This window comes from Lathyrus oleraceus, chromosome 2 (assembly GCF_024323335.1).
Source record: "Lathyrus oleraceus cultivar Zhongwan6 chromosome 2, CAAS_Psat_ZW6_1.0, whole genome shotgun sequence".
NCBI classification, from domain to species: Eukaryota; Viridiplantae; Streptophyta; class Magnoliopsida; order Fabales; family Fabaceae; genus Lathyrus; species Lathyrus oleraceus.
In genome coordinates this window covers 40,995,169-41,010,335 of record NC_066580.1, presented here as the reverse complement: position 1 = coordinate 41,010,335, position 15,167 = coordinate 40,995,169, and positions in this window count along the sequence as shown.

Sequence of the window (15,167 nt, the reverse complement as noted above, 5' to 3'; positions counted from 1 at the left end):
TGTAATATCTTGAGGAACAAAAGTAGAACTCAACGACTTCATGAGAGCATTCCTATGAGTCTCAGAACATAAAAACAAAGACAAAATCGAAATCTGGGACGGCGTTTGACTCAACTGATCCACCACCTTGTAATCACTTTTCCTGATTATCCTCAACAGTCTGCAACTTCCTGGGAGGAGGAAGCACTAGGCACTGTATTTTGCTATGGAACAATAATTTGCATAGGTTCTTGATTATCTGCCATCACTTGTTTACCTTTAGCTTTCGCCAAGGCATCAACATTATCTTGAGCATTTGGTGAAGGGAAGACCTTACCACTTCTTGTAATTCTTCCTGTACCAGCCAGATTATCAACACTCAAACCATCATCCATAAACCGTTTCTCCTTAGAAGACTTCTCCTCTTGCTTCACTCCATGATAATAAACATCAGAACCATAATGCCATGGCACAACCTTCTCGCTGGAGTAGGGAATAAGACTAGGCAAGGTAATAGTCAAGGGCACTAGTCTTGCTGGAGCTGGAATATTAATCGGAGTATACGAGATAGAAATCACTACAACACCTGTTTCTTCAACTTTCTCGTCTTTCCTAATTTTGTCAAACTGTAAAAACCCTTATGTAATCAAACTTTGAATTCCTGATTTCAAATCATCACATCCTTCTGGATACCTCTTTCATTTGCAACATTCGGGAACACAACCAGGATAAACATTATTCTTAATTAAATACTCTTTAACAAACGGTAATGGAGTAGTCACCAAATTCACATCCAAGATCAAATTCAACTTTTCATCGTCTTCAACGGCATTAACAACTGGTCCATTATGAGAAGGCATCAGATTCTGGATAACATTGGGTCCATTGTCTAGAGTGAACTGGATGGCCTTTGAATCTAACAAATTCTGCATTGCATACTTCAATGCCAAACAATTCTCCACATCGTGACCCACACCACCGGAATGAAATTCGCACTAAGCATTAGGATTGTAATTTGCAGGAAGCCTCTCAGGAGGAGATGGCATATTACTCAAATTGACCAACTTGTGTTGAAGTAAGTGTTGGAGAACTTAGGAATAAGACATAGGAATAGGATCAAACACCTTCTCAGGTCTTGGATGTCTTGGCTGATTATAGTTACGACACGGAGCATTCTATTATTGTTGATATTGGGCTTGTTGTTGTGGTTGAGGAACTGCAATGATCGGTATAGTCACAACATTCACTTGTTGTTATTGTTGTTGTTGAATTCTTCCTCGACCCCTGTGAGAATACATTGCACTAGACTTGTTTTCCTTCTTCTTAGGATACCCACTGGACGGTTTTTACCACTTCCACCTGCAGAACCGCCGACACTAGCAGGCTGGATCTTGCCCATCTTCAAACCAACTTCAATTCTTTCTCATGTCATTATCAACTCAGAAAACCCAATGGAGGTGATTCCTACCATTCTATCATAATATGGACCTTGCAAAGTCCCCATGAACATATCAACAAGTTCCCTCTCCATCATCGGAGGTTGAACTCGAGTAGCTAATTCACGCCATTTCTGAGTGTATTCTTTGAAAGGCTCATTCGGGCCTTGGGTCAGACTTTGCAGTTGGGTCCTGTTTGGAGCCATGTCAATGTTATAATGATTGTGCCTCACAAATTCCTCAACCAAATCTCTCCAATTTATGATATAGGTTCTTTCCAAATGCATATACCACTCCGGGGATGCCCCAGATAGGCTATCCTGGAAGAAATCCATCAACAACCTTTCATCCTATGAATACACATACATTTTGTGGTAGTAAGCTTTCACATGAGTTTTAGGACAAGTTGTGTCGTTATATTTATCAAGAACAGGAACTTTGAACATTGGTGGAACCCTCACTCCTGGTACCAGCCCCAAGTCATTAACATCCATCCCCAAAACTCATTGGCCTTCTATTGTCTTCAACCTTTCTTCCAGCATACGGTACTTTCTATCTTCAGCAGGAAAACCCAAATCACTGTTGTGCATATAGTACATGTCTTCATTATGATCCATCTCCAATTCGTGTACTCGAGGATTCCCCCTCCCATTTGGATGCCCCATTATCTCTCTAGCAATGAGATGGGGTCCATGATTAAATGGTGGAGGTGGTGGAAAATGGCCTTGGTTGCCATGCAGATCCTGATTACGAGCGAAATTCTGATAATCATTAGCATGTTGATTGGTGAAGTTCACAGTAGCATTGGGACGAGGTTGCCCCATAGAAATATCTTCAAACATAAAATCAGGATGCTCATTCTCATTCTGAACCACTCGATGCCTCTCAATAAGATCCCCCAACTCATCTTGACCACGAACCAGATTGGTGATAACTTCCATAAACTGTGTCATTCTAGTGTCTACCTGAGTCCTCATTTCCGCAAGATCGGCCTGAACTTTCTCCATTTGATGACGTTGGTTGCTTCTTGTGGAGTAATGGTGGAAAGTCGGGTTTGCAATCTCTGCTAAGAAAAGCAGAATCAAGATAAGAAGACTGGCCAAAAAAACCTGTTATGCATGGGGTATGAATGCATGCAATGTATGCAATGTATGCAATGACATGTTCAAATATTTCCAGGGATCTAGAATTTCGATTCGAGTTAATTAAGCAAAAGAAGATAAATAGTGAACACCGGTAAACCAATCATCATACTCATTAAACCAAAATAAAGTGTAATACAAATAGCTTACAAAAAAAACAACTAGCCAAAGCTAACAAAACCAAAGAGACCCTATCAACAACCCTGATGGTGATCACCACATGAGAAAGATAAAACAAAGTCTAAACTCCCCAATCTAGATAGGTCAGAGACCCTCCATTATGGAAATACTTCAAACTCCACTTCTTGGACTCGTTGAATAGCTTCCTTGTTCCTTCTTGATCGCGCCTTAAAACAAGACTTTAAATAACCACATCTTTTAGGAAAAATAATGTCATCTAAGTACTGACACTGCTCAATCAACTTCTTACACTCGTTGCATTCCGGAAGCGGAATCGGTGCAGGATCATCAACTTTTCCCTCCAACCGAACTTTGAGACTTGCTACTTCTTCTACAACTTTCTCCAACTGAATGTTGCTTCCTTTAAGTTGAGTCTCCACTCCTAGCCTATGAATGTTCTCTTCTTCAAACTGGACATCTCTAGCTCGGAGTTTCTTCACTAACTCTTCAATCTTGGCTTTGTATCTTTTCTCCATCTTGGCTTTGGATGCTTTAAGAACTTCATAATCTTGGTGCTTTCGTTTGATCTTCTCTTTTGCTTCTTCACGAACCTTCTTATGAACTTCAACAGAAACAGACGTGTTTCCTCTACCATCTTCAACCATTGGTCTTTTCTTAACTTTCACAACCCCATCCACTTCTCTCTGAACCTTCTTGAGCTTGTGAGACAACTGAGCTTTTCCTTGACTAGCCACGAGAAGCTTCACCCCTAACTCTTCATTCTTTGCAAGTAGTCGGAGATTCTGAGCTTGAATCTGATCATAAGATCCTTTAGATACAACATATGGATGATCAGGCTCTTGTGGATACAAAGGAGCTTCTAGAGGGAAAGGCCAATGACGATCTTTGTTCCTCTCTTCAATCCATTTAGCATAAGGTGAATAGACTGCAAAATCTCTCTTCCCAAAATAAGTCCCTCCATTCAGATGAATAATTCTCCATGCTTTGGCAGCTCTTTCCTTCCATCCAGAACTATCAAGCACATCATAACACAAGGATTCTTGTACATCTTTATCCTTAGGGGAATATTTTAAAGGGTACCCTAATTGTCTTCGAGAAAGAGTTAGGTTGTAATTAATGCCACCCCTCATCCCCATGAGAGACACATTGGGAAATTCCCCACAACTAAAAAATCACTTCCTTGATTTCCAGTTTGTTAAAACTATGTACCAATCAATGTCCTTGGAGGTGAGTCCCATCATCCTTTGGGAGCACTTCAAGGTGTCTTGGGTATCAATAAAAGCACCTTGGCAAGGGATGAGACTTCTAAACCAATGGTATAATAATGGTTCACAACAATGGACGATGCCACCTTTCCCTTTGTAACTCCTGGAGTGTATGGAATGATAAAAATATCCTAGGAGATTGGCACATGATTCCTTTGAATGAAGATAGCAACAACATTCTCATCAACGAATTTCACTTCATTAGGAATTAACATAATCCCATAAACATAACAAGCTAGAACAAACTTGAAATTCTTCCAATCCTCCTTGTCAGCCATACCATCAGCTTCTTTCAACAGAAAATTCAAATGATAACCACATACACTTCCCTTCCTCTTAAAGTTAGCTTTCACAACAGATTCTCTCAAATAAAGAGCAGCAACAACCTGAGCAGCATCAGGTTTCTTCATGGAAGCATGAAAAGGTACTTGGTGCAAGATATGGATGTCTAAGATACTGGAGTACTCTTCCAAAGTAGGAGCTAACAGATAATCCGGAAACATGAAACATCTCAAAGTGTGATCAAAAAACTGTAACAGAGTATGAACGACATCCCTCTGGTACTTATTGAGAGGAGCTTCCAGGTAACTCAAAATCCTTTCTGAAGACAATAAGATTGTCAGTGGAAGACCTTTTAGCTAGCTTGAGAAGATCATCCAGAAATGGGCTTGGGAACTTGTAGATGATGTTGTATCTGTAATTGACCTTCTTAACAGTGTTCATCTTCAAAGATAGCTTAACAACAAGACTCAAAGACTAGAAAACATGGAAATAAAAGAACATGTTGTTGTACCCCAAAATTTGCCCTCCCTGATCTTTTTTTTTATTAAACCCTTAACTGAATATCCTCGTGCTCCATGCATGAGCATCAGTCATGTATTCATATTCAGTGGTTGATCATTTCTGATTCAAAGTTATTGGCTTGCAAAGCTAGGGTTTTGGAGCTAATAAAATCCTAAAGGCTTAACTTATTGATTTGACCTTTGAAGTTGTGAGTTCAACATGGATCCGACATAATTCTCCCCAAGAGGGGTCAAATCCTAATTTACTGGTAATTCGGTGGTAAAGCTTCATGGTTGTCCCGTAGGCCTCATCTTGACCTCTAAACCCTAGTTGGGGATCATATTGGTTGAAGACCTAGTTAAGGAACATCCTAATTCGTCAAAAGACTTTGTTGGAAAGATATGTTCTTGAAACCATAAAGCCCATACAACTCATACAAAAATCCTGGTTTGAGACCTACTTTCCACTTGATCGCTTGTCGACTTTTCGATCAAACAGTTGACCAAAGTCAGCCAACATCCGTAATCCACTATATATTATTGTCGTATCCATCATGATGTTACGTTTTTCAATTTGATTCTAACTTCAACTTGAAATCAATTTCGAATTAATTCTAATTTCGAATGAATGTTAGAATATTGGAATTGGTTTTAATTAATTTCAATTTCCATTAAACTAGTCCTAATGTCTAATGAATTTTGGATATTGGGATTGATTTCATTTGATTTTAACTGAGTTAATTCTATTTTCAAATAAATTTTGGATTTGATTTTAATCAATCTTAAGTTCAATTGAATCTTGGATTTTTTTTAATTTAATTTTAATCCCATTTGAATTTTAGGATTGACTTTAATGTTTGACCATTAACCCCAAATGTCCCAAAACCAGATCTATAACCACTTTTAACCAACAAATCCACTTGCCATTACCAATCACACAAATATTCATAGCCGTGTCCAATCCAATCTCCACTCAAAACCTTTATTCACATTCAATTAAAAAAGGTTGGAACCAAGAATGCAGGTACAGAACACAGGGTAAGTATAAAGGGCAATGCATGCACAAATATCCAGTTTTACAGTATGAGTGTAACGGTACGAAACAAAGCATACATATGAGAATAACTTTGTTTTTTACATAACTATGGTGAAGCCACCTACAACAAAGAAATTCCAAGCACGACCAAGTAATCCTAGGCAGTGGTGGATCTTCTTCACGCCATTTGAAACTCAGCTGCAAAAGTCGCCGCTGCAAAATAAACTCGCTCAAAACAATTATTGGCTCCAGCATAAACCAGCCAGCTTTGCGACAACCGAGAAGCTACTCCCTGCTGATCCGCAAGTAATGCATCTGGTGTAGCAGCAAGCTCGTCGAAATAGCCAATTTCCCAGTGCACCAGAATGCGCACCTGCTTAAAGCATAAGCCACAGAACAAATTCAAAAAGAAAAACGCGCCTGCCTTCAAATATCACAAGTGAATCTCACCATTAACTAGCCATGGTCATTAAGACTCCAATGCAGCGACACGGTCCACATAGCGTCCTAAAATAATGCATACAAGCCAAGAAACAACAGTTCATCAGCGCCAACAATGGGATTAGCATAAATCATGCACAAAAGCCATTTTTGCATTCACATGTGAAGGCATGGCAACAGGTCTCTCCTAACAAGAAATTCGGCCCTTGTATCACCAAGCGTTTCAAGCTTCATCACTTGCAAATAACCTTTTGTTTGGTCCTTCCATAACCTATAAATAATCATTTACAAAGCAGGCCCATTTAATGTGATCCTAATAGCAGACAAGTGAAAAAGGAGTTGCCGCAAGTCATTCTACACCACCAAATGTTCTAACAGTCAGTTGACACCTTCCAATTGAAAAAAAGGACAAACAATAACAGAACTAAACACCCAACATTTTCCTAACCAACAAGTCATGACAATTACTAGGAGTTCCTAAACTGAATCTTAACTTTGTGAATTGAAAGTTGTTTGTGCTGTCAAACACCTTATTCCTTCTTTTTGACCAAAACACTTATTTTCTCTTCGGTTCGGAGTTTATTCTTTCATGAATCCAAGATACTATTCTTCCTTGATCTCGAACTGTTTATTCCCCAGTTAGTGATATATTGTTTGTTGTACCCAACAATATTTCTTGTGGGATCCCATATACATCCTTTTAGGACGACTCAATTATAGTCCACCTTGTGAACCAGATGTTTGTGTTGTCAAACCAAATATTCATTACCTCATTTTGGGCCAAAACTTTGTGAATTGAAGGTTGTTTGTACTGTCAAACCAAACACTTTATCCCTTCTTTTTCGGCCAATATGTCTTTACCCTTGGGTTCAAAGTCGGTTTATCTTATGGGTTCCCATTTTACCATTCTCTTGGTACAAGTTATACTTTCCATCACCCTCAATCTCTTTCTCTATTTTCGTAGTTCCACGAACTATGATTGCTCTGATTTTCTCATTGCACGATGAGAATACGTAGGCGCGAGAATGCGAATTCTTGGCGAGCATACTTCTAATTATTCCTTCCGCCTTATGGCACCATCCATATCTTTCATAACCCATTACCTACCTTCAATCATAAACCGTTCACTCTAGTGACATACCGTTTCTTCGAAACTGAAATGCAGTTTTCTTTGGATATCCATATATACCCTTTTAGGACGCCTAGTGAAAAGTCCGCGTTTGTACCTAAGGTTGTTTGTGCTGTCAAACCAAACATTTAATTCCTTCTTTTTTGGCCAAGATGCATGTTTACCTCTATGGTACAAATTTCATTTCTCTTATGGATTTCGATGTATATCTGACCTTTGGTTTCAAATTATACATTTTCAGTCACTTGTTACCAAATACTCAATTATGTGATTTTGGTCACTTCGTTCCATTCATCTTCATGATTCATTCGCATTCTACCTTCATTCACTTCACGTGATATACCCAATTCTTTGAGCTAAATAAATTATCCTTTGTGCTCCATCTTATATCCCTTTGTGAATCAAGAGTTGTTTGTGCTATAAAACCAAACACTTAATTCATTCTTTTTCTGTCGTTCCAATACAGTGTTGTAGGCCCTCACTTGTTGGTTCATACTAGTTTTACTCTTGGGTTTATATTTAACCCTTTTTGGAGTTCAAATCATATAATCCTTTGGTTTAGACCATACTTTGATCACTTCTTTTCACCTCCCGCCATTCATTCTTTGAACTACGGAGCTCTGAATTCCTCATTGCACTATGAGGATACGTAGGCATGAGGGCCTTAACCCTCACCGAGCACTTTATCTGTTTCTCTTCCTTTCCCCATTCTTTTGTGAGTAATCTTTAGTCATCACACATATTCTAGAGAGAACAATTAAAACGGTTCCCATGGACTACCATTGATGTTTGGGGTTCTAATACCTTCCCCTGACATAACTGACTTCCTTACCCAACATATCTCTTTCCCTGGGGTTTTATCGATGTTTTCCCTTCCCTTCGGGAATAAATAAAGTTCGATGGTGACTATGTTGTATGTTCAAGCGTACGATACGTTCGAGTATATTTTTGCTAGCTTCACTTGCATGTCAAAATGAGGTCAACAAATGCTTAAGAATGCAATGGGATCAAGGTTTCCAGAAAATATGAGCAACTGTTATGCTGCCAATAGAGTCGGGTCAAATGTAATAGGATCAAAGGTTCGACATCATTTCTGATTATGAGAAAACCAGGTATGGTGAAGGCTTGTTTTACTATTAACCTCACCCAACTCACAGGTAAGTTCTAGTCTTGTATAGAAACAGGGGTTCCTAATGGTCACCAAAGTCGTGAGTCCTCTATCAACAACACTTTGTCTGATGCACAAAGGATGCAGGACAAAAGCATTCTCAAGAAAACCTCGTCTGGGTGTGGTATCTCATACATTCTCATACGTGTCGAGGGCCACGAGAGTTGACATGAGTATCCACTCTAATCATATGTGTACACTTGTCTGGGTAATGGGCCTTTTACCTCAATTTAACACCCATCTAAAGAAACAACAGCACAACAATAGCATAGCACAATGAAATCAATAACCAAAATGCAAAGGCATGCAAACACATACATGATTAATAGCAGAAAAGTAATAGACCAACAACACCTAGTGAAAAGAAAATGAACAAGAGCTAGGACTGACTTGCTAAGGGGGTTCCCTAGTAGAGTCGCCAGCTGTCGCATATCGGAGAAACGCGCACCCGAAAATAGAGTCGCCACCGATGTTATTTACCCCAAGAGAGGGAAAGGAAACACTAAGTAAATCTACAAAAGGGTGAACCTAATGATCTTGCAACCAAGAGATGGGTAAGGGAGTCGATTATGCAATGGGAAGGTATTAGCACCCCTCACGTGTGTAGTACTCTACAGGATCCACTCTTGTTGTTCTATTCAAAGGGTGTGTCAAGTCTAAAACTAGGTTGCGAAGGGAATGCATGAAAATGAATTATTAATAGGGAAAAAGAAAAGATTTTTATTTTTTTGCTCGCTTAGGTTTTATAACCCAATGCCTACATATCAAAAAGAATCAAAGCATCGTAGTTCTTCTCAAAAACTTTGGTGTGTTGGTGTTTTTTATGGGTAACAACCCTTATTGAAAATTTTCATAAGAAAAGTCAAGCGGAAAAAGGAGTTTTGATTTATTGAGTGTTTTTGTTGAAAGGATACATCAGATGGTGCCTCAGAAGGTAGGGGTATCTGTGTATTTCTCTCTTAATTGTGAAAGAGTTGCAATAGAGTTAGAGTGTTTTTAAGTTTGATTAAGAAAAAGGTTTTAGTTTTAGAATGAATGTAAAAGAGAAAAAGAACTAACAAAAGGGGAGTCTCAATCATATTTATTGTCATGCAATGTGGACCTAAAGTTAGGATCAGGGCAACTTCTACCTAATGTTGTCATACATGGCTACCAATCCTAAGGTCTATTTAGTTCAATCTTGACCAAGGAAGAACTAAAGGATCCTATGAGGAGCATGCAATCAAACACTTCTGCAAGGAAATGAAAGCAAGCAAGCATCACATAAACATGTAATTAGGTAAACACCTAAGTGTAGTACCCCAAAATTTTCCCTCCCTTTTTTACTTTCCACCTCAGTTGATATGAGACTCATTCATGTGCATCATTTATTCATGACTAATATTTGCTAACAAGTATCATATATTCAAAGGACGTGGTCAATGAAAATCAGGGCTTTGCCCTGAAGATGGGGGTATTGCTCACCATGTGGTTCAAAACCCTAATTGCTTGACTCTTTGGGACCTTAACTCCTGAGATCTATGTCTTGACATTCATCTGTACATCCAACCCTAATGGGAGCTTGTGTCTGACTTTCTATTTGAGGAACTTGGCGCTTTGTTTGAAACCCTAATTAGGGATAGTTGGTGCTTCAGTACCATGTTTTGTTGATTTTTGGATTAGTAATTGTTCAAAACCCTAGGTTAGTTCAAGGCATGGTTACATTCACATTCCACTACATATTGCCATTGATCTCATTTGATTTAAGTCACTTCATACACTGTCATTGATTCATTTTGGGTCAAGCCCTAACATGATTTCTATTGTTTCTTCAAGAAGTTGGTTTCGATTGGTTCATGTTTCCATTTGAACATGCATTTCTAATCATAGGGGTTCATTTCATCACCTCTTATATCATTTGACTTTTGGTCAAATGTTGACTTTTTGGTCAACCACTTGACCAAAGTCAACCTATCATGCTTTCTTCCTTCGATCACCATGGTCTTGTGTTTGGTTACCATCATCCACCTAAGGTCAATTCCATATAATCCATTATAAACCCTGATTGTTTCCAACCATGGTTCATGTCTTAACCCATGTAACCTATCATGATCCATGATTCACCTTTGAGCCATGACCCATCTTTGATCCATGTTCATTCAAAATCGCATACAATGGTTCATTCTAAACCAGAGTCACTTTCCCACCTTGTCATCCTCAAGTTTTATTCACAATCGCATTGTTAACCATTTTGAATCATGTCCATTTTTTTATTCACATTCAATCCTTAATTCAATTTCTAAATTCCACAAGCCTTTAAACCATGTTCATAAGCCATGCCATAATCACTCAATTCCAACTGGATACGAATGTCAACTCATGTCTCACTACACCATGAATCAACTCCGATTTCAAAACCTAACCTTCCAAAAACATGAACCGTTACAATTATTAAGGTCAAATCATGATTCAACCATGGACGAGTCACATTCACTAATTCATATGCATTTCGCAAGTTCAACTCAATTCACGCATTCAACTTTCAATGTCCTAATAGTCACCCATTACAATCACAAACCAATGCTTTCAATCCAAAATTTAAGCATTCCATTCCTATTTCCATTCAAATTCCAATACAGAAATATGAGAATCTCCAAACTTACATAATCATTACAATTCCAAAATCCATTCATCACACAAAACCATGTTCTACAAAATTAACATTTCCAATTACAACCATTTCCATATATTCAAATACGTTACAACATTCACATTTTAGCTAAACGTTCCATAAACTTTCAAGATTCTCATTTACAAAGCATGTTCATACATAGTTTCCATGAAAAGAATGTTACAAATTACAAAACCATCCTAAAAACATGCATGGACTAAAACCCTAGTTGATAGCCACATGTTAGGAGAATGATGATCATCTTCAAATCCCTTGCAAATCTCAATCATCTGAGGATACAATGAGTATGTGGAAATATCTTGATGCATATGGAACCCTTATGGCTTGAGTGACCCATGAGATTGAGGACATCCTCTCACCATTGACTTGGATACTTGTCCCTCTTCTTTCTTTCTTGAAATGAGCCAATAGAGCAAGATACCTTGATCCCATAACCATAGAACCAATGAGATGCACGCACATGTATGATAAAGAAACATGAGCCAATTAGGGTTGAAAAGAAGAGGGTAAATTTTGGGGTACAACAAGTAGCCTTAGTTATTTCGAAACCTTGTTTGAGACCCTTAACAATTTCAATCATAAGGCCTTTTTTATGAAGGCCTTCAACATCCACGATCATATTTACATCGGTAGGTTCGACGTAATGGGCATCCACCACTTGCAAAGGGTCTAAGTCAATCTTCATCTAGGGCTTTCCCTTGTCACCAAACTTCAACCTTCCGTCTTTTATAGCATTCTGCACAAGATCCCTGAAAAGAAAATATTGTGAGATTTTGTGGCCTAAAAAATTGTGATACTTGTAAAAGCCTCATTTTTTTCGTTGTTCTAACGACGGTGTTTTAGCACTGGGTGGCACGATCATCCATCTTTGACTAGAAAATCAAAGATCTTTGTCACATCAAACATGTATGTTCTCTTAGGGAACTTGACATTCTTTTTTGTCTCTAAGGTTTTTTTTCCATTTGTAGGTGCAAGAACCTTGCAGGAGTAAGGTGAACCTTGTTTCAATTCGGCCAAATCGATTTCGCTCTCGTCAAAACCTATAAGATCACTACATATTTCTTGACTATCCTCATCCATTTTGACGTACGCTACCCTTTCCCTTTTGTTGTTCTTACTTGCCCTAGCCTTTTCATCTTTTAAACGTTCTACCTGTCGAGCTCGGTTTGCCAATTGGGCGATATCTCTTAAATATTGGGTGTCTAGCTTCTTTCTAATGGAGTAATCTAAACCATCGACAGCCATTTCGACTATTTCGTGTTCTGGCACTTGTGTGAAACACCTTTCCTTCAACAACCGAAACCCATTTAGATAATCATATATTCGTTCGTTGAATTTACGCTTAATACTTGCCAGTTCCTTTAAACTGATCTTAGATTGTCCCATATAAAACTGTTCATGGAACAGTCTTTCCAAACGAGTCCAATCATGGATGGAGTTTTCTGGGAGTGTGGTGAACCAAGTGAAAGCATTTTTTGTGAGAGAAGTAGGAAAATATATTATCCTCAAGTTCCCATTGTTGGCAATGTCCCCAACCTCAGTCAAATACCTTGTTATGTGTTCGACAGTAGATTCGTTGGTATCACTAGAGAATTTTGTGAATTTTGGGACTTTCCATCCCTTGGGAGTTTAGTTTGCAACATATATCCCGACAAAGGAGATGTGTAGTTTGGCCTGTGCAGGCCTATGTTTACCCCATTTCGCACCATAATCCTTTCGACCATGGCTGCCAAATTGTTACCCACTGTAATTTTGTCCTATCAAAATTGATGGATGATTTTGTCTGTATTTTGATCTCGATTGACCATCACTATTCTTGGGGCTTCTCTCTCCATGGGTATTTGTTATTCGACCCTACGAGGTTTGCCCTGTTGGCCATGGTCAACTTCGAAACCATTGGGTGCAAACTATTGATCCTGATTTATTGTTGGTTCTTCTCCTACAATCAAACCTTGGTTTTCTACCATCAATTCTCGGCGAGGCTGTCGAACTAGCACCTGAGGGGCACCAAAGAGATCTGCAATTTGCATCATCTATGTTTCCAATTGCTGATTTGTCTGAGCATTTCGCTAATTAGTTTGGGTAGTATTTTGGATTAGAGGATTGAATATTGTCCCTGTGTGTTGGGCCAACATATGAACCATCTCATGGTTTCTTTCGTCCATTTGCTGCCTTAAAACCGTCGTGGAATTGGTTGTGAAAGTTGGTAATTGGGCAGGGAATCCCATCTCAGAAGGTTGGGTGCTTTGACCCAAATTGTTAACGGCCGATCCCGGCCCTTGTAACGGAGAAATTATAGTCACCATTGGATCAGTAAATGTTAACGTACTATTATTAAAATTTGTCATCGTAGAAGTTGGCATGCCATATGGTTGTTCACGACTATTCATCGGCATTGTGAACCCAATCACATAAGGCCTAAAACTACTAGCCCCTACTGGTCTTGGGGTTACTGGTTGCCCCTACATTCGTAAAGGGGATGATAATACTAGGCCAATATGCGCGTTCGACGAAATTATCGTCGTGCTTGCTGTAGAAGGAATTGCTTCTGTCACATTCGTTGTGGCCGTATTCTCTCCTATCGAGTGAGGAGGTTGTTCTCCATTATTGTTTAGTGGATTAACGATCTTTTTAACGTATTTCCTTTTCGGTCTTGATGCATTATTTTTGGCTATCGTACCATTCCTCAATCTCATGCAACAAAGTTTGATAAAAATTTGTATGAAGAACTAATGCATATTTGTTTCAAATACAATAAAAACTAGACACAAGGGTCCCACTGGGCGTGCCAAATTGTTTATCTTGGATTTTGATAAACAAGCACTAGTCTTTCAAAATTGATATTTTGGTTACTTACAGGCTCGACTAGATTGATCCTAGGACATATGTGTATGGTTTTTGTTTAAGGTTTGTTCTATTATTATGTTCTTCGATGATAATGTTACAATTAAAAGTAATGCAAAATAGAGTTTTAGAAAAATATGAAGAAAGAACATAATTTCAACAAGAAGGTAAATGGCATAAAAAATGATTTTAAATGTAAATATATTGGCACTGAATGAAAATATGGTGTTTCATATGTACATACACTCAGAAAACTCTTTTCTCAATAACACTTAGGTACTTCAAGTGGTTTTGAGTTTGATACAATATTGAATACCCTGAATCTTAATGCTAAGACTCATATTTATACTACTTCGACATTAACATAACAAATGGCCTTTTTTCTTCAGAAAACGACAAGTCCCTGCTTGCATGTGTTTCTCCTTTCATAGGCCTCCATGTGTCCCTTGAATGATTAGATAAGGAAAAAGTTTGGTTATCAGTCTCACCCTGGATTTTGAACTTACCCTCGTCGAACTCATCCTCGAACCGTTTCGACAATATAGCAATTTCCTTGTCAATTTCCAATTGAAAAAGCTTCATCTGACTCCCGTCGAAGTCAACTTGGATTTCTTCCAAATATTTCCTTAAGTTTTATACTCGACTTTTTATATCTTTTTGAGCATCAAATTTATAGCTAATAGCATGACACCCTGAATGGTTGCATTTTTATTTAATTAAATTCCATATTAAATTGTATGTGGGGTTTAAGGTGTTATATAGTGGTATCAGAGTCTCGTTGGCCCGTCTAATCATGTTTTATAATGTTGTTTGTTCCCTAGTACGCGGCATGTGTGTGAAACACTGTTGGTACTCGTTTGTTTTTCTAACCGTTTGTTGGCAGGAGCAGGATTGAAACAAGTGGGGGAGAAACTTCTACTTCTTTGAGATGTTTCAGATTCTGAGAGTTGGTTCATTGCGCCATTGTTTGCAAGAGCTCAGGTTGTTGGATAAGTCAGTGTTATTTTTCTGAGTTTGTTGAAGATGAAGATTCGTAGTTCATGTCAACTATTTTGATAAGTCAGTGACACTTCCAGAGTTTGATGCAAGTGATGAGTTATTTATGTCTACTAAGCAAGTAGATGAGTTCATGA